This window comes from Eurypyga helias, unplaced genomic scaffold (assembly GCF_000690775.1).
Source record: "Eurypyga helias isolate BGI_N326 unplaced genomic scaffold, ASM69077v1 scaffold12155, whole genome shotgun sequence".
In the NCBI taxonomy this organism is placed as follows: Eukaryota; Metazoa; Chordata; class Aves; order Eurypygiformes; family Eurypygidae; genus Eurypyga; species Eurypyga helias.
In genome coordinates, this window is record NW_010250889.1 from 16,015 (window position 1) to 35,683 (window position 19,669).

The window sequence follows — 19,669 nt, forward strand, 5'->3', positions numbered from 1 at the left end:
CGTGTATTAAATGATGCAATAGCAAATTCCTTACAAAAAATAAAATGCCTGTAATCAGATAATGGTTGCTCTGGTGCTAGCGGTAACATGGCATTGAATATCTCTTGGTTTGGCTTCCACAGTTCAGGGGTGAGGGGAACTGGAATGGTGTTTACTGAGCCAATAAACTTCTCACTAAACATAATTCATGGGCTCTAGCTGGCTAATAACCAGGACCTCAATGCTCTAACAGTTGGCCCTATACATTTTAAAACAAAGCTTTATTTGAAGTGAGAACTTTAAGAAAAATAAACTTGGGATTTAGTGGCCTCTAATATTATTCCCCTCCATAGGCCATGAGAGATTGCATAATTAGGGAATGCATTTTTAAATATTTCTATTGCAGTCTCTTTGACCAATGCTAAGAGTGCTTGCTCCAGAGATTGCCTCAGCATCATTTTGTGTTTGTTACCTTCCAACTTACAGGAATTCATATATTTCTTTCAAAAGAGCACTGTGCAGGGACTGTTTCCCCTGTTTATGTTTAAAAGGAGTTTCTGCTGGCCATTTGAGTGCTCTAGGCAGTCAGTGTTTCTTCAACTGAAGAAATAAGAACAAGGTGAAGAGCTAAAGCATGGCTTACTCTCTTTAAGACAGCACTTTCAAAATTGTTTCCATAACCTTTCTTACAGTCCTTGTTTTGTCCCTGGAGAGGAGAGATCTTCATCTGAACAGGTTATTTAAACACTCACTAGATTATGTAGCAGGATTTCCCCTCCTGTCCTCATGAATGAAGACCTGTGCTTCTGCAGGTTCACTCAAGGAGCGCTCCTCCTTGGAGCACTACAGAATTTAAGATTTGGATTGGTTCAGATCCTCATAATTTCCCTGTGTTTAGAAGAGTATTCCTGTGTGGTGTGTTTCTAATGAATGAAATCTAAATTCTTAAAGAATCCCTACCAGTTCTCAGAGGGGTGTGGGTGAGTGGTGGTTCTGCTCTCTGGTGCACATGTAATTTGTACTGGGAGCAAAGTAGTTCATTTGTAAGGACTGGGAATCAGTTAATTTAGATTTCTGCTAATGGTTTTACCTTCTCTGGGAGACCTTGCCACTTTGTGCTTCAGCTTCTTTCTTGGATGGATGAAGAACCAACGCCTGCCTGCCTCCTGTCAGATGCTTTGAAGTCTGTAGATGAAAGATACCATATGAATGCAAAGTACTTGCCAGTTAATGTCAGCAAGTCATTTTACTTGTACCTTGATGGAAAAAGCTTTATTGTAGGGTTACAATGTATGGATCTGCATATGCACCAGTAGTTCTTTCCCTTTTACTTAAGTCTTCTGGAGAATTATATTGACTGCCACTCAGAAGGATAGAGGGAGGTTAAATAACAAGCAATAAAAGATTATCAGAAGAAATTTCTTGTCATGCAATACCTTAGAGATTATGCTTGGTAATATTTTGAAAAGGAAAAAAATAATGACAATGCACCCAGTCACAAGGAGTTTCTGCTTAATACTATCTCATTCTGTGTCTTTCAGGGATTATTTTCTGGTGCAGAGCTAAGCCTAGTTCCATCGGTGCATGGAGAAGTTCTATTATTATACACTGATTTGAAAAGATAATATAATTAGTGTCTTGGTCCATTGATGCAGACCTCTACTGTCCAAAACCAACATTAGGTTATTAAATCAATTCTTGTATTTGTTACAGTAATAAGTTATAATAGCATTATTTAGATACCACTTGTCTAAACTCAGATAAGTCATTGAACTGTATCTGTGTTTGCTTATCCACATTCTTCTGCTTTTAAAAAACAGCACCAATTCACTCGGCAGGTGTAGGCTCTGGATTTCCTGGCTTTTATTGTTTGGTGTGGCAAGGTCTTCCCTGTCGGCTATTTGTGTCTTGTCTGTGTGGCTCTGCCTGCCCTGCAGCAGATGGGCAGTAAGGAAATGAGGGCTCCAGTGGATAAATGCAGCAGCGGCAGCTGCTTTCAAGAAGGGTACCCCTGAAGCAGATCACAAGTCAGATAGTGTCTGGGCACCTAATCTGGACAGATATCTACTAGCAATTTCTGCTGACTCACAGATTGGGAGACCTGGAATTGAAGGCTAAACAGGCACGGAGCCAAAGTCAACAGAGAGAAGAATTTTGAGGTAGTAAAGCAGGTCTACATTTCCCCAGATTACAGTTGTCTTGTGGAGCTTGGGAGCCTTCTGGCTCCAGAGAAGGAGGAAAGAGGCCTTGCCAAATGCCTGTTTCAAGTATAAAAGCTATCCCAAGCCCCTAGTTCACCAGTTCACAGGCTGATACAGGTTATTTACTATATTGTTCTGCTGGAAATGGGTTGACTTGCTCAAAGGTTGCAGAAAATTGTTTTTGTAGATAAACTTCGATGTGTTTTTGCTTTTTTCTTAGCTCTAGAGGCACAGATCGTACAGGACAGTGACTGATTTAGCCTGATATGAGGGGCCATTGTGTCTAGTGAGATCTAGGTGTTTGTTGTTTTTTTGTTTTTAATACTGCATTTTGTATTAACTTGGGCTGCAGATCACAGTTTTGCTCTGCCTCCTGGTCTTGTAACACATTTACTTGCATGGGAACATCCCACTTTTTGCATGCGTGAGGACTTCCAGGGTAAGAGCTGAGTCCTGCTCCGCTTTGTACCCAAATTCTGCAGCGAAACACAGGACTCCCTGAGAATGCAGAGGGCCAAGTTGTGCTGTTGTGTGCTCCTGGTGTGCTGCTGGCATGACTCTTCAGGTCCAGATGGAGAGGCAAGGCTATTTAACAGGGCTGTGTGTTATTGGAACTTGCCATCTAACATTCCTCGCTTTCCCCAGTGTGTTCTCCCCCTTTCAGGGTGGAATGCAGTAATTGCCATACCAGAAAGAAGCCATGATCTGTCTGTCTAGTCTGGCATCCTTTCTCCGAGAGGCAAACACCAGATGCTTGAGGGAAAGGTGCAAGAACTCCTAAACCAAACAACTATGGAATAACTTGCCCATAGAGGAAGTTAGTGGTTGGCTTATGCCCTAAGGCAAGAGAGTTTCTAGCCTTTACATGAGTGTTCTGTGTAGCTGCGTATTCTCCATCACATGCAATGTATTTGCCCGTAAACCATTCTGGCTGACTCCCTGCCTATTGAACTGGGGACCAAGGAACTCCACAGGTCAGCTGCACCACTGCCACTGTGCTTGAGTGGTGCCCAGCCTCGAACTTTCGGAGGCACAGGGGTAGCAAGGTGCAACACTGCTGTAGTGTGTCGCTGATGTTGTTGTCCGTAGGCCAGCAATTGCTCTGGGCAGCTGTCATTCACATCTGTTTGTTTTGTTTGCTAGTTTTGATTGTCTGCTGGCTTTTTTCGACCGCCTGTTGTCAGCAGCCCCTGCCTCTTGTGCTAAAGGCACAAACTGTCTGTGTGCTTTTTCTGTAGCGCTCAATTTTGCATACCTCTATCCCCTGCTCTCCGTCCCTTCTACCTCTTCCGAAGACTTTCTACGCTGTACTGTGCTGTGTCTCAGGTCTTCCCTGCGTGTTAGGCCTGGTGAATATACTAGATGCTTGTGGTCTTGCGGTAGCTCTTCCTGGAGAGGATCCTGAGAGACTGTTCTGGGTGGTATGACCAAACGACAGGATTTACTCTGTTCATGAGCTGTGATCGGAGCTCTTCCCTACTCCTCCCTTCTAAACACGAGAGCGGGAGGGTTGGCTCCATTGGTGCTCAGTCAAGGCCACCAGTAAGGCACCACTGAACCTCTACTGTGAGTGAAGATAAGAACTACTATCTAGCTCCCTCCCTCCTGGTGTTCTCCAGTGGTTAAATCTTTCATCACAAGCTGCACATATGAACAGCATGTCCTGCCGCATAGGAACATTGCTGGTAACTGGTATGAAATAGCCTCCAGCAACTGAAAGCAAGAGGGAGAGAGGCATGGCTAGAAATGAGAAAGACCTCAAGCGATAGCTTCCTTCTCTGGTGCTGAGGTAGAAGTCAGTATTATGCAGGACCTGTGCTCACCTCAGGGACAAGGAAGGGGAGAGTGCTTTTTTAATTATGTGTTGCTAATTCTTTCCCAACCAGCCTGCCTGGGATTTCCTTGCATTCTGAGGCAATGCTTTCATCTGTCTCCTGTTTAACAATCTTGATTTGCTTGAGAAGTTGGTTTTCCTACATGTGGAAGATTGCATTGGAGCCAGAGTTGTTTACTTGGTATCTTACAAAAATTCTTTACCCTCTTTTTCCTTCCTCTCCTTCTCAGAAAGGGGTGGCATGGAAAGCAGCACGTATTCTGTGGGGAAAGATCTTTTGGGTTCAGCCTATTCAGTAACCACAGCTACCAGACCGCTCTCACTTCAAGCAGTTGGTCATTCTCCCTTGTGCTGGCTGGACTTCCATAGTCTATGGATCTGAATTGCTGCAAGCTCTCCCAGCAGGTAAACTGGAGAGGTTAAGTCTCTTTTCATAAATGGCAGCTATAAATGTACCTTTACTTGCCATTTCTCCTCTGTGAAATGATTTTTGCTGAGCCCTTTTATGAACAAATGGAGTATCCCAGCAACTAGGTGATTTGTGGTGTTGTATGGCCCTTGATGAAGCTCTGAGAGGTCTGTACTGCTTAGGTAAGCTGGAAACATACCCTGTTGCTTACAAACAGCACAACAATCTTGCTTCTAAAACCTGAGAACTCATTCTTCTCTGGTAGGTGGTCAGGTTAGCTCATGGAAATGGTGGAGGCCAAATCTAGTCGCCGGTCCATAAGCAGACTGTTGGACAGACGTGGCTGGGATCTGGTGTCTGTCTTTTCCGTATTTGAAGTAATGCCATGAATGTTTCTTATGTGCTGTTGTCTTTTCCCATTTTTTATTATGTCGATGTCCTTTTTCCTTCTGATATTTTCTTTCTTAAACAACACACATGCTCTGGTAGATTGAAACAAAAGGCAAATGCAGAGCCAGAGGGTGTTTTTTTTTAATGCAGCAGAGATCTGTAGGCAGGGGTAATTAGAAAAATTGAATTTATAATTTTAGTTAGCTTATTTTTAAGTGTGGGGGAGAAATGAACGTTCTTTAGCATGGAAGCGGGGAGACTTCCTGTGCCACATTCAACTCCAGCATAGCATGTAACTTCGCCTTTTGTTCAACCCACTAATCCCTGCATGGGCACTCTTACAATTAAAATGCTCTTAATTCAGTAAAATGAGATAAACCAAATTAAAGTTCCTTTTAATACTGGATGAGTGTGTCTGTACAGAGATATAATGCAGTTTAGCTAATTCTCTTTAAATTCACAACTTCAGTTAATCTGAATTAAGTTTCCCAAGTCCTGCGTGTAAAGACCTCTTTATTTATAAAGAGCTGCTCTTGTGGAAAGAGCGAAGGACTCAGCCCTGTCCTGAGGCATTCTGGCGTGCAGCTAGCTTTTTCAGAGAGAGTTTCTGGGCATTAGCAAATTGTCTACCACATCCTTTTCTTCTCCTCCCAGAACGCCTCTGTGCCACCTCCTAATATTGAGGTTTCTGGGCTATTACTCTGAGTAACTTGCTCTGTTTTTATTTGTTGTGCAGCTGAGGATACAGTATTTCAGCAACTTGCATAATTTCAGAACAGGGAAAGTCAAACTCATCATAAATCCAGCTCTGAATGTACGCTTTGATTTGAACGGCCTGTCCAGTGGATGTTCCCCACCCAGATATGGAGCAGGAAGCAGAACATGGGGTCTTGTCTAGAATAGCAAAGTTTTATGCAATAAAACCCAGCTTGTACCACATTTAGATGGGAAAACCAAACCATTAGCACAACTATCTTTTTGGGTCAGCACTTGAGCTTGGAGATTTGCTTCTGGAAATACAGGCTTTTCTGCTTGGAAATGACGTTGTGGTCATGTTACACTTTCCTTATGAAAGGAGAAACTGGTTACATTGGTCAAGTATAACCATTTAGGACAAACACTGCTTAATGAAACTTGCTGCTTGCCAGATGCAAGGCGTGCTGGACCGTGTGAACTCTGACTGCACGTTTCACCCAGTTCTGTTTATTGGATTGCTTTCCGACTCTTGCCCTACTGGGAAATTGTTCATAGAATCGCGGTGTTGTCTCATGGTCTGCTGGTTTTGCCAAAAGATCAGCTGGGGAGGTTCAGTTGATATCCTTAAATTTTTTCAGTTGGAATTTCCAGTACATAGATCATGGATGTTATGAATAATGGTTAGGAGATATCTGAGAAAAAATCTTCTTTCACTTCAACTTTGAGTTGGAGTACAGAGGCAGACTCATACGGGGTGGGGGGATGGTTTTCTGTGGATCGCTTGGTGAATTCAGGTTCCTTCCACCTGGCAAAGTCACACCTGACATGCTGAAGTCTCCAGAAGCCCTGAAAGCATCATGCACTGTGCGTGTGTACTATAAATAAACTTTCAAAAACATAATTTAAAACCACCTCTGGCAAAGCACATGCTTAACTGAAACTCGCCTGGTGAAGGTTGACTCAGGGTTGTAGGAAGGAGATGGGGAAAGAGCAAGTGGGAGGAAATAAATGGAACCTGCTGTCAGAGAAAAGCCACTTGTTTATAATTTTTAGGCTGTCCAAGCTCTTGGCATGTCAGCCTTGGGAGATCCCTAGTGACTTTCTGGGTATTTGCCCTTGGCATGCATGTGTGTGCGTGAAGGCATGCATGTGTGTGCGTGAACTGACAATTCAAGCCTTAACAAAGCTGCATAAGCAGGTTTAGTCAACCTACTAGAAAAGGATCAGATGTCTTGGAATTATGGTTGATTCTCCAGTTCTAGGAATCCCAATAGATCCTGCTGTCAGTCTCCAGTCTGTTAGACAGAATAATCTCAACAAGCCCTGTTAATGAATTTTCACGTGTTCAACCTGCAAGTTAGATAGCTGCATCCCTTTATTTTGAAGGGACAATACTTTTGATCTGCACAGAACCAGAGGCGAGATGGGGAGATGGAGCTCACTTAGCATGTAATTCCCCTGATAATATCCATGTAGGGATATAATCTGCACCGCTGCTGTCTCAAAGCAGGGCTGGCTTACTTGCTTGCTTGTTTTTTAAAGATGTATGAAAACACGATGCAATTTTGAGCAGGAAAAATAAGTTTTCTACACTAAGGCCTCTTTAGAGTGGCCGCTAAGGGGTTAAATGCATTGCCTGGTTCTGAGGAAGCCTGTTCCAAGGAAGGCATTGACTAGAATAAGGTTTTGCTGCAGACACAGGCGGATGAGCTTGCAGCAAAGATGCTGGCTTATCAGTAAAGATAAACATGCAAGGGCTTCCAAAACCATGTGTGTCTCTGCCACTTGTTTGGGATCCTTTTTCAGAGACCAAGAGAAAACACAAGATCTTCTCCAAGATAGATGCTACTTCGAAGAGGGCAGCCAGCAGACCTTGTAGAAACAGAGACCATGTATTTCTATGTGGTTTGGAACAGGTACAGGAGATATTAGTTTACCTGATTCAAAATAGTACTTGAGACCTTACAGTATCATGTGGGGTTGGCTCTTTCCACTCAATCTTTCCACTCTTTTGCTGTGTACAAATGCTGGGTTTTGTTGGCCTCACTTCATTACTCGCCATAGGTAATTTCTGCATGTGGCTTTCTGCTGCCGTGCAATCTCCAGGCTTTACTACCCATTTGTTTGCCATTTCCCACAAATACTTTGAATGTTATTTTATTTTAATCCTGGTGTTGAGAGGAGGGGAAGGGAGATAATGTTTCTTTAAAAGGATGGAATAAAAATGCACAGGCTCAGCTATGGAATTTCTGGGCACAGAACAGACCTCTTGAGTTGCCTGCAAAAACAGTCACAATGATAGCATTAGGTATAAGTATGGTCTAGCCTGATAAATAATACACTTTCCTTTATTTCCCTTTCTTCCTGCTTGTATCACCAACCATTGCAAAGCAGGAGATGTAGAAATCAAGCACCTGGCTGCTTGAGGTCAAATTTCAAAAGTCTGCATTGAAAAATGCAGAAATTATTCCAGATGGATGAGGACTGGCACTTTCTTTCTGTCCAGAAAAGTCTGTGCCATTCTGAAATCTCAGCCTGGGTCCCTCTGTTTTGCCACCGAGTCTGATTGACACCTACATGTGTGTGGCCCTTTTATACAGGGGTGGACTTAAGTTTGAAAATCCGGACATTTTTGGACTATGACAACAGTTGGTATGGCGTTTCAATCTGTATTTTAGTTTTTCAAAATTATATATATTATTTTAAAAGGGAGTGTAGCAAGTTCTTACAAAAATCAGAGAGGAAAACAGTTTATAAAAACGATTTAAAAGTTTCTCTCGGTCTCTGAATGTGGAAAGATGTACAATTTAAAAAAAATCTCTTAAACTTGCAATGTGATAGATAAAGCTAGCTCTGAGAATGTGAAAATGTGGGCTCCATGTGCTAAAGCTATTTGAAAAGAGGTGTGAGTGAAGGGGCTGAGGTTGGTGTGAACGTCAGACTTCCTGCCTTCTGCACTTTCTGTGTCGCAGCTGTAGCACGTTCATAGTGTGGCACTTCTTTTAAAAGAAGGGACTCTGAACTCACCCAGCCTTTCAGGGGAAGACTAGCTGCAGCCAGAAATTCTGGCCCATCCTAAGATGACAAGAGGAAGAGCTTTGTTACTAGCTTGTGTTTGATCTTAGCTGCTTTTTTTTCTGCTCTCAGTAGCATGCTAATGATACCTGTGGGAGGTGAAAAATGGGTGAATTCCTGCTAGGGTGCAGACAAGTTCGCAGTTTAGTTCTTGTCCTCTTCTTCCCCTCTGGTAAAAATTTTGGGGGCTGTCCCAGATACATAAAAAGAACTTTTTCATAGAATAATTTTCTGTCTTGCATCTGCTGAGGACTCTGAATCAGAAAGGCAGTAAGCAGTTGACTCAGCTTGTTTTGTCTCCTCTCCCCCTTTCTTATGTTTAAAATTATGAGTATTTATGGGAAATGACTGGCTTGAAAGTCTAGGACAAGCCTGAGCTGCCCATAAGCCATTCCTTTGCTACAGTTAGTTTTGCCTTGCTTATTTTAAACTTTAAAGCTGAAATGCCAAGTGATTCCTGAATTCCCATTCTGTTTCAGATGCCAGAGTTGCCAGTTTCACATTTCTTAGATGTGATTCTCTACATATTACCCCACTCCTGAGAATCCAGCGAGGACGGGTAAGCTGCACCCTGGGTCAGAAGCACCGGGTGATGGTGAAACAGAAGGGTGCCAGACGTGGAGGCAAATATGCCCCGGTTGCTGCTGCTGCCTGGGCAGAGGGTCTGCAAGTCTGTGATAAGGAATGGAAAGAGACCAAAAGGGATGGGTGGGCCCCAAAAGGCAGCGATCTGGATGCCAAAATATCTTGCTCCAGCTTTGCAAGGAACAGCGTGCAAGTGCTTCAGAGGGAGGGCTACCTGTGGTTTGTGGTTTAGGGAGTTGACACAAATAGTCTCTGGACCCTTTTTACGGGCCTGCAAAGCAGTGTTCTGCCTGGGGAACCAGAGCCTGTCCTTGGCGTAATCCTTTCTTGCTTAGCAGGTTTGAGGCTGTGCTCAGAGAAGGCAGTCATGGCTGGCTGTCAGAAAGGCTCCTAGCTTCAGAAGTAGGGTTTAGCATCCTACATGGTCATGCTATGTTAGATGAGGATGGACGTGTCTGTAATTAAGCATTTGGGTTTTGGTTGCTGGTTTTAAACTACTGTTGTAAACCAGCAGTAAGTACTGTGGCCAGCAACCTGGGACAATGTTTCTGTGCTCAACAGCTGCATGGGCTGGGCTATTTTATTTATTTTTCAGTAAGTGAACTGTGTAACTTTTTGGTGGACAGAAAACACAGATCAGCATGTTGATCTCATTGCTGATCAAACTTCAGTTGCACGCAGATATAACTGATAGCAGGTCTTACCTGGCTTTGCTTCCTCTCAATGCACGTAGCTGGTCACATGGAGGGGAAGTGAAATACTTCAGTAATATATGTAGCACAAATGCCTGGATGGAATATGAAGAAACAATGTGTGTCAGAGGGGATTAATGCACTGCAAATCTTTCAAATTCAGTTAAAACAAAATTTCCATAGATCAAATATTTCATTTTGTATGAAAGGCTGATGCTGGACCTGATTAAAGGCATCCAGCTGGAGAGAGATTGCTACCTGGTACTGAAATACCAGCATGCCTATTGAGCAGTACTGAGCTCCTTATACCTGGCAAGACATTGGTTACGCTAATCTCCCAGTCTGCTTCCCTTCCAATTGAGAGTTCTTCTATAGGGATGACCAGAGGGAATCTTAGTGATACTACAAAGAAGCCTGTTTGCTTAGGAGGGCATATGTACATCTTTTAACAATCTGGTTGTGTACCTCCTTTGTGGGAGGATCCCTGACCTTATACAGAGAGGGACAAGTGCTAATTAACTTAATTCTGGGAACAGGAGGTGGTATGACCTTTTCCAAAGTGATTCTTTTGGGCTGCAGTTTACAGAGAGATGTTTGCTAGGACTGGTGCCTGGGTTTGCTATAAAAAACATTATTCATAGAGAGCTGTAAAATTCCCTGGTGTGGCTGAAGGAAGAAATTAATCTCCCATCTCTCTGGTTTGCATTCATGATTCCTGATCTAAAAATTATCAGCACTGTGGCCAAATCTGTGTTATTTAGTATCATAACACATTTATGTTTTCTAACTTATCTCCTAGCACTGAACACAGCAAGTAGGTTCAAGTTATTAGACCACTGTTTTGGCCACCACTCACTGTGTGTTGTGAACGTACGTCTTTTATTGGTACTCTAGGAAGAAATTAATTTCTGGGGCTGCTTTTTTTTCCTCCCCTAGCTATCAAGATGTCCTGAGCATCTTTCAAATTCCTCCCTCTTTTGCCAAAGAAGTGTTAAGGATTTTAATGCCATCATGTTAAGGATTGTTAATGCTGTGCTCCCTTTGAGCAGCTCGGGGACCAAATTACAACCACCCCGAGTGTGCCTATGTCATCTGAGTTTTAGTCTTCTTACCAGCACTAAGCAATCACTTCCAGGTGCCCCAGTGCACACAAAAGCAGAGACAGCTACAGCGCTGCCTTAGTAGCAGCTGCAGAAAGCAGAGCTTGTGGAGATGTGCCTGAGGTGAGCAGGACAGAGGGCCAGCAGTCTGACTGTTGAGGAAATGCAGTGCAGCCCCCATGACGCAGAGGAGTCGCTCAAGACCCCCTGGCTGGCCACGTGTCAGGCTCACAAAGCATCCAGGAAGCTCTGGCTGCTGAGAAGTGGGCCGAAAGCTGGCCATGGGGTCTTACAGCTTGCCAGAGGTAAGAAGGCAGCTGATGAGACTGCATTTCCTCAGGGGAAGAAAGATCGTTGGTCCCTGCTCCCTATTGTCTTCTAATGTTTTTTAAAAAAAAACAACAAAGCAACCTTTCCTCATTCCCCACCACCACCCCCAACAACAAAAAAGCACAGGTTTGCTGGACCCTAAGAGAAACAAATGTAAGCACCTCTTTGGAAAACACTCCTGGGGCCTGCGGCCATCCCACATTCCTGAGGAGGCTGTGAGGGCCTCCTCCCCAGCAGCAGCCAGCTCCAGGGCTCTGGAGGCCACGCGGTGATGCGGTCCCCCTCATTGCACCACCAGAGCCCTCAGAGCCCGGTTAGGGGCCCGGACTGCTCTCAAGCCTCTCTGTAGCCATGTTTAGTGCTGCTTGTGCTATGACTGCTCAGGCAAAGAGCAGCAGCGTCTTTCCCAGGCAGCCTTTTCTGCCATATTCATTCAGAGGCCAAGGGATGGCTACATGTCTGACGTGTTGCCAGGCTGATCTGTCCTGTGACCACTGCCAAGCAAACAGCTGCCATGTCCTCATCCCACTTCTTGCCACGCCATCACCAGTACAGCAGGAAGTTGTTTGGAATGTAACTAGGTAAGGGGTATTTACTTAGATGAGAATGAAGTGAAAATCCTTATTTCCCAGTTGGTTTGACCCCTATTTACAAAGATCTAGCAATGCATGTATGTAGAAGAAAGATCTACATGAGTGAAAATGTGCCCGGCTAATATTAAAAGGTACACTGTGGAATTTTGCCTAAGGATAAAATGTAATTTTAATTGAAAGCTGCTGTAACTTGATAGGGAATATCCACAACAGTCTTGAGGACCTACTTTAAAATATAGTTAAACACAGAGCCAACTCCCACCACTCTGTCTCTTAGAGCTACATGTCCTCTTTGATCCATCCATGGTGCTTACGATTCCTAAGAGACACGCACACTGCCAGTAGTCAGAGCTCATTAATATTTATATGATACCTTCCATCTGAAGATGTGCGCTTTGCAATTATTAATTAAACCAATTTCAGAAAACCCTAAAATTTAGCTCCATTTCATAGCTTACAAAACTGAGATCCAGATTTATGTGTCCTGGCATGAAACAGAATGTGATTAGGAATGTGGAAGCTTGCAGGCACGGACTCCTGTTATGCCATGTTGCTTCATCGTTCCTTTGCCGGTGACTTTTGGAAAGGCAGCGCAGTTTCCTTTGGCAAGAAGATGCACTACGAGCCTGTCCTACTTAGGCACTACTGACAAAAGTGAGTGAAGGGAACCTACTCCTTCACTGTGGTTCTTCACCCAGCGTTCGCTTGCTTTTTAGAAAGGATCTTTAAAAATACAACCTGGAAATGGCTTGTGAGCCCTGCAGAAAAAGCCCTGAACAAATCTTGACTTGAACATGTTAAACCCTTCCCTAGCATGCTGTATTTTAGTTCCCATGTAAGACTAGACAGAAGGAATGGTGGGTTATAACCCATCCCAGACGCGGGCTCTCTCCTCTTGGTCCTTCCTGGTGCATATGGAATGAAGGAGCTTGGCTCAATGTGAGACTGATAACGGGAGGGAGGGCTTGCCATGCGATTAGACCAGTTCACTGTAAACACCTCGGTTGCACAAGTGGCTCAAACTTTGATCTTTTTGTTGTGGAAAAGAAATCTGAGACTGTGAAACCTGCCCTCAGTCACAAACAAGGAGATGGACATTACTCAAACCCAACTGTGGAAATGTAAATACAGATAAACGTGATCAAAATGGAAAAAGCACGTCTTTCGTCCCCATCCCTTGCTCCCTGGCATACAGTCTGCTTTTACCAGGGGCTCTGACTTGCCTAGCTCTGTTTGTGAGTGCAGGCCCCAGTCCCACACCTGAAACGCCCAAATCCAAATGCTCCTGAGTGCTGTCTGGGATAAGGTTTAAGCCACAGGTGCAATTAAGCTTTTAAGTGGTAAGCCTATTTGGTTAGGGGCACACCTAGAGCCTGCAACAAGCTGAGAGAAAAACGATCAGTCTTTCAAACTGACAGGTGGTTCCTGAAATACTGCTGGAAGGGTTAAGAAGAAGCTACAACATTCGTAATTCTCCTGGTATTTACTGTAACAACTCTCTGAACAAGCTCTCCATGGATGCATCTGGCTGCCCTAGTGAGGTGGGACTTGATTTTAATTACAAATCTGGTAATGGATTATCAAAATGATGGTGTTGTTAAGGCCCTGGGCACACTTTTCTTAGCCCTCTCTTCTTTTCCCCCCACCCTCTCATTCCCAAATCTGCCTGAGCAAACACTGGAGCGAAAGGAGAAGTTTCACAAGAGCGTAGGCTGTTAGCCTGTGGGCTCTTTTCCTACTGGCATTTGCAGCTTTGGTTAGATTTTTAGAGGAAAAATGCCATAGCAGGCTGTCCAGTAAAATGCTGGTGAATGTTTTAAGATGCAAAGGTTCACAGGCATTCAGTGAGTGTAGGAAAAACACCGGATGCGAGGCTTCAACAATTCCTTGATTTCTTTGCGCTCTGTCATAGCCTTGCTTTTATAATCATTAGGACAACATCAGAGACCTTTGCTTTGCATAGCCTTGAGTTCTTGGGCAGGGATTTAAAAGTGGGACATTAAGATGTGTTAGCGAACATGTCCTAATTAGTCTCTACCTTGGCTACCACACGCTCAAAGGCCGGGAGCCTTACCTAGGCTGTGCCTCTCAAACGCCTTCAACAATGTAGCGTTTTATCCTAGTCTAGACAAAGTCTTAAGGGTTACATTGTCTAGTCAACTAATTGTTCCTTTTAGTGGGAAAACTGCTTTCCTTCAGGATTGATTCTCTGCCTGCTTTTTCCTCCTTGCTCTCTCTTTTCTCCTCCTTTCCTCTGCATACCTTCCCTGCAGCAACTCCTGTTCCATCTGCTGTAATGTAAGCATTAACTATTTAATTGCTGATTAGGAAAATCTCATCACGTGGGTTTTGGAACAATACTGGAGTGGGAATAGAGGAGTGGGAGGCAGAGGAAGGAGATGTCTGAGTTCCCAGTTCTCTATCACAGGCTGACCTGGGAGGACATTAGTTATTCTTGATGCTGTGAGGGTGTTTAACATCTCTTCATTCTAGTGGGTAGAACGGTTGAATGGGATTTGGATATAGCCGAGTCCTGGTCATCTTTTGCTCCTGAACTTACTAGTTGACCTTGAGTGAGTCAGGCCTGGAGTTTCATCCCTTAAGTGGATAGAGGGCAAGTGCTGTAGCTACATGCTTTCAGACTCCTGAATGTAGAAAACACACCCATGCAAAGGACTGGTTGCTTTTCCTGTATAATAAAATACTGCGGGGTCTTGGAATTTTTTCTTGATGTTTCTACACCAAGCTGCAGAGTGAGATGAGAAGCTGGAGGAGATCTGCAGTTCTCCAAGCAGTGAATGCCCTTTTAGCTCTGCTCCCAAGCAGCCATATGGGGTCTTTTACCCAACCGACTTACTTTCCTGTGTGATGCAAATTCAGCCGGTGGCCTCCTTCTCTCCCCCTGGCATCAGCTATTCTAAGCATTCTCGCATTATCGGCATTTCAGCTCCTCTTTGCACTTGCAGTCCCTAGTTGCCACAGTCAGATGTAGTCTGCAGCATAATACTTGTGAACGCTGGGCAGACTCGTGGAGGACTGTGGGCAGTGGCAGAGAGAAGGTGTGAAGGTGGACTCTGCAACCCACGTAGCTGATCTCTGCCCTGAGGATTTTCGTGGCTAGTCATAAGGGCCAGTTTCTCACTTGGTTTTGCAGGACCCTGAAAGTTGATGTGAAGGTGGGAATTGGACCTTTTCTGTCACAAAAAGAAGGGACTGAAATATTTTGGTAATGAGAGAACTAATGAAATTGCCATTGTAAAAGACAAGAAGATTGTATTCTTAGCAATTAGCAAGGGAAAGCATTTTAGTCAGACTGAAACTATCTTCTCATTTGTATGGGGAGTTTATTGTTAGCAGATGTTTAATTTCCGTAAGCAATTAATATTTGGGAAGCTTAAACATTATTTATATACATGTAAAAAAACCCTTGTATTTTACTTCAGTCATGGAGTAAACACTCACACAATGTCTCCTCAAAGACCCCACAAAGACCAGAACTGGCATTCTTGATACTTTCAAAGAACAGATGAGTCTACGTGTAGGAGAGCACAGAGGAGAGGATAAGTGTGTATGTGGGCAGGGAACAGAGATAAAGGAAAATACACCTTGGAGGAAAAGGACAGAAAAATGCCAGTATGCTTCTCATGCTGTTTGCCTTCATCACAAGCAATCCCCCCCTCCTCTCCCCCATCCCCACCTCAAAAATAAACCCAATTCCATTTAGAAAACATCCTTGTAGATCACGTGTCAGCTGGCAAAGACTGCTAGCCCTTCTGCCAAAGCCAGCTTAGACTCCTGAAACAAAGCAAACTGGGTTGAAATTCTAGGCATTAAAAAACTAAAGCAGCTGCCTCCCTGGCATCCTGGGTCAGACTCTGATTTCAGTTTCGCTTCTGCTAGGTCTTAGGTAATGTCACTGCTACAGTGTAACTGAAATGAGGATGGGGTCTGCTAATGGTGACATTGGGTCACCCACTGGTAATCCATTTGTTATCTCTGTTATATTTGTGGGAGCACACACGCCCACTCCCTTTAGACTGCAGTAATTTATTTGGCCTATTTTATGTCTGATGGTCACTTGAAACTGTACCTCTTGCCTGTCAGCAGCTGTAGTTGTTTTGCTAAGTGACTATCTAAAGTGAGACTTCCTTGTGTGAATGTGTATTTTGGACGCTGTCACCAGAAATCCAGTGGTTCTCCTCTCTCCCTACCCCTCCCATCCCCTTCAGCTGTTTAGATTTCAGGACACATGGCTTAAATGAACGTATGCTTGGAGTTAGCAAAATGGCTTGGATGACAGGAGAAATCGGATCACACAATGAGAGTTCAGAACCCAGCCACCAATTGGTACAACACAAGGCTGCAACTCCCTTACGCTCATTATTGTCTCAGCGTAACATCTAGCAATGTGGGTTTCTCACGTACGTGTCCCCCCCCGAAAAATGGTAATGCAGTTGAAATGAGCTGGTGGAGGAATGTCACCACCTCCCTCTGAGCCTTTGCCTGCTGTGGTACCCCCAAGGGCTGTGGGTATCGGGGTGGGGAAGGGCCTGCACACCTTGTTGTGCCTTCTTGCTTACGCTGGAGAATCTCCAGCTTATCCTGCCAGTGCAGTGCCTGCATGTGGAGGAGGGGGGGAGGTTGTGTTGCAACCTCTGAGAAAATTAGTTGTCTCTATTTTATCTTTTGCAGCTGCAGCACTTTTTTTTTTTCCCCCTCATCACTCTCCCCCCACCCCCCATGCGAGTGGTATGTCTGAAGCATATCCTTCAAAACCAGTTTTCTAAGCAGATTAGATGGGTAGCAGAGTCAGCTATGCAATCAGGCAAAAATGTGCGCTCAAGCCTTCATTTTGTGCCGTGGCCAGAGCAGTAAGTGTCTGCCACCTGGACTTTTCTTCCTTCTCTCCCTTTCCTGTTACTCCACAGTGCTGAACTCTGTTGCTGTTGCAGACTGAAATGAAATGCTTATTCTGATCCTTAATTATATCAAAAATGAGGAGGGGAAGGAAGTTGGGTTCCATGCTAATGCTCGTTAACACAAAACGTAAAGCATGCTGCCTGGCTGGCATGTTTCATGCAAAGTGACATTTGCTCCCTGTGAGCATGTGGAAGGGTAACCTGGGGATTACCCTTGGGTCCAATCCTCCCCCAACTGGTCTGGAAAGCCAGTGGTTAAGTTTACTGCTCCTCTGAATTCGGTATACTCTCCTGGACTGGCACTGCACGTGAATTTGGTCTCTTGCTGCCCCATATCTTTCGGTGCTCGTTACCAGCTTTGTTGCATGCTAGGAATCTGACAATAATGGTCTTCACCTGCTCTGAGATAGCGTGAGAACTCTTAAGCATCAGTGTTGGTTTCATGCCTAGTCTCTTACAGGACAACGAGCTGAATTTAGGATTGCGCTCTCCAGACAAGTTTGGAAACTTTACGGCTTGCTCAGTGTGGGTGGAAAATGGGGATAGGTTAGTGGGCTGAGTGGCAGACCTGAGGAAGAGAGAATTGAGTAAGCTTTGGCTTTCTTCCAAGAGAGGAAACAGAGCAAAGTCTCCCAGGAGCCATTTGTTGCTTCTCTGGAGGAAAGGAAAGAACCCAAAGTAAGGCAATCCAGAAAGGCTCTTGCTGTGAGTCTGGAGAAACACGGTGGGTGAGAGAAAGAAGGAGAGAACGAACACATACATAAAAGTAGAAAAAGAGAAGTTGGGCATTGAGGTTTGGGGTAAGAAGAGAGAAGAAGAGAAAATAACCCCTTTATCTCCCATATAAGGCACAAGAAGGAAAGAAAAGAGAAACTAAGCCAAAGACTTGTGAGCTTTATGGGGTAAGAAAGAAGCGACTAGAAGCCCAGACAAAGTTGTATTTGAAATAATTGATAGAAAACTGCTTTAACATGTTGGCACAATGCGCTTGATTATCTTTTCCTGATCCCTCAAAAGTAAAGAATTACTTTGAGAAGAGGAAAAAACCTGCAAACAAAAGAAAGACTCAATCTTACTGGCATAAAGGGGGTGAAAAAGTGGGTGGAAAGCTGGTTGGATGTGTCAACCACAAACACAGTGAGATATGATCATAGAGAATTCAGGTTTTAAATACAAGGAAATCATGCAAAGAGATTTTTCACACCAACTCGTAAACAGCCTCTTTGGGTGTGCAGCATTGCCAAATTTACCCCTGTTGCAGGGGCAACTTACTGTAAGTTCCCACCAAAGCCATACACCATCTGTTTGAATTACTTAGAGGAAAGGTTCATCTTCTTATTCCCCTTCTATTAGATGTGACAGATTAATGTCTTTGAGGGCAGATAACTGTTAGGCTAAATCTTTCTCTGGTTATGATTCCCTATAACTATAAAACAGTCACAAGGTTATGGGGTTTAAAAAGAGAGGTTTATTGCAGTTTCCAACACTGAAACTACAGGCTAAGTGTCTCTCCTTTTTCTTTTTTTCTCAAGTAAATCGAAACCATACGTGCACATGCACTCTACCTTCCGTCCGAAACACAGAGCTGGGGTAAGAACTCACGTTACAAGAGAAGCCTTATAGACCCTACAGGAAAACTACTAAAATAGCTTTCTGTGAATGTGTACAAATCCTCCCACTGAGTCCTCTCCACTTGTTTTAAGAGCTGTTTGTTGAGCATGAGTTGGTGGCACCTCTAACATTTGGGCAGAGCTCGGAGCCCTCGGCAGCTCCACCAGCACTTAATCCTACCCAGCTATCACGAAAGCCCTGTCCATGCCTTGGCTGGAAGCAGCAAGGGACTGCCCGTGCAGACACCTCCTGTTCAGTGCTCCTCGGGCTCTCTCTCAACCGGTCATTATACTCGCTTGATGAACTCAGTCCTACAGTCCTTGGGTCACAAGTAGGAGGCAGAGGGGTGCTGATACTGCTGGAATTTAAGTTCCCTGCTGGGAAAACTTCTCTAAGAGCGAGCGTCACTGTTTTGATTTTAAGACCGTTTGTAAGAATGCTGCTGTGGTCAACAGGAGACAGATTTCGGTTTTATTTTGGAGTGGCTTTTTCAGAGAAAAATACAGTTTCTTTCAATTTTTTTTTTCTTTTCCTAGAAAAGCCCAATTCAAGATTTTAATCACCTGTAAAATTAATATTTCTGGTAAAAGCTAGTTTATTACATTGACCTGTCTGTACTGCCTGAATGGGAATACCTCTTTGCTTTGCTTTTCTTTAGCTGGTCTGAAAGGCTTAACTCGGAATTGGTTCAAAACATTGTGTTGGATTCCAGATAGCCCTTGGCCGCTCAGGGAGCTGTTGTCTCATGTACTGATCCTCTTCTGCTGGACTCCAAGGGCCTTGACCTTCCCATATGGCATTTCAGCTCTCTTGGAGACTGTGCTGTGCTATGAGACACCTCGGTGTGTGCTATGGGAACTGCCTTCCAGCCAGGGAGTCTGACCCAGAAGTGGACCAGGGTTATCGGGCTGCCAAACTGCAGTGTCTGAGGCATTGCAACATTGTGGGAATGAAAGCAGTTCAATAGTGTACTGACTCAGAATAAAATTTCTCGGGTCAGGTCACCAAACCACAATGAACCAACTTTGGTTTCAGTAATGTAAAAATATTCCATTTCAAATGACACAGAATGCACTGATGTTCACATATAGGTGTGGGGTTTGTTTTTTGGTTTGTTTTTTTAAAAAAAGCTTGTGAACTTCCATTCTACAGAGTCTCTAATTTCAGTTTTTCTCCTTGAATCGGGATGAGAGCGAATGTTGAAATACTGGAATTTCTTCCTTTCTGGGGGGGGGGGGGGGGGGCGGGGGTGGGG